Raw genomic sequence first — 978 nt, 5'->3', positions numbered from 1 at the left:
GCCTTTTACAGTATTAACTAACTACTAAGCCTTAGAGTACTTTGCTACTAAGTAGAAACTTACTACTAGGCAGGTCTACTAGGCGAACAATATTACTAACTATAACCTTAAGCTTACCTATTAACTAGGTTTAGCTAATATAGTAGCAGACGCGTTATTATAAAAGTAAGAAGAGCTTAAGACCTAAAAAAAGAAGAATTACGCCACCTGTACAAGGGCTTTTCTAAGTAAGAAGTAAATTAGCCTCTTAGCTATTAAGCAATTATTAGGTAAGTTATTAGTTCTAGCTACCTAGGGATTAGCTAGTAGTGCTGCGAAAATTGCTGCTACTAATATATTTATAGAGGTACTCTCTACTAAGAATCTATATACTATAATTAATTAGATTATTATAGCTAACTAATTAGATAACTCTCTATAGCTAGCTTAAGAAAAAGCTACTATATTAGGCTTTGCCTAGAAGATAGAAGATAGCTTATTAACCTATTAGAATTAATTAATAGTTTCTACTATTAACTACCTATAAACGTATTTAATACACGCCGTATATACTACTTAGGTAACTACCTACCTAGAATAAAGAAAAACTACCTAGTTACTATAAGATTAATATTACTAGCTAGGCATGTAAGAAGACGTTAATACGTACGTAGTAGTATACAAGGCTTACTGCTAGAGCTATGCTCTATAGAATAAGACGCTAGGTCTTCTAAAGCCTCTACCTATCTCTAAGAGAGTATAGCAGAACGTCTTAATAGATTTTAAGAGCTTTCCCTCTAATAAGAAAGAATTTAACTGCGTGTACGTTATTGTAGATTAGCTAAGTAAGTAAAGCTTCTCTCTACTCTACTATAAGAAAATTATAGCTTAACGTATAGTAGAGCTATATTACTAATATATCTAGCGTATATATAGTTCTTCTAGGTTTATTATATTAGATTATAGCCTATAGTTTACCTCTACCTTTATAGATAAGCT

This window comes from Trematosphaeria pertusa, assembly GCF_010094035.1.
Source record: "Trematosphaeria pertusa strain CBS 122368 unplaced genomic scaffold BU26scaffold_13, whole genome shotgun sequence".
NCBI classification, from domain to species: Eukaryota; Fungi; Ascomycota; class Dothideomycetes; order Pleosporales; family Trematosphaeriaceae; genus Trematosphaeria; species Trematosphaeria pertusa.
This window is presented reverse-complemented; position numbering follows the sequence as displayed.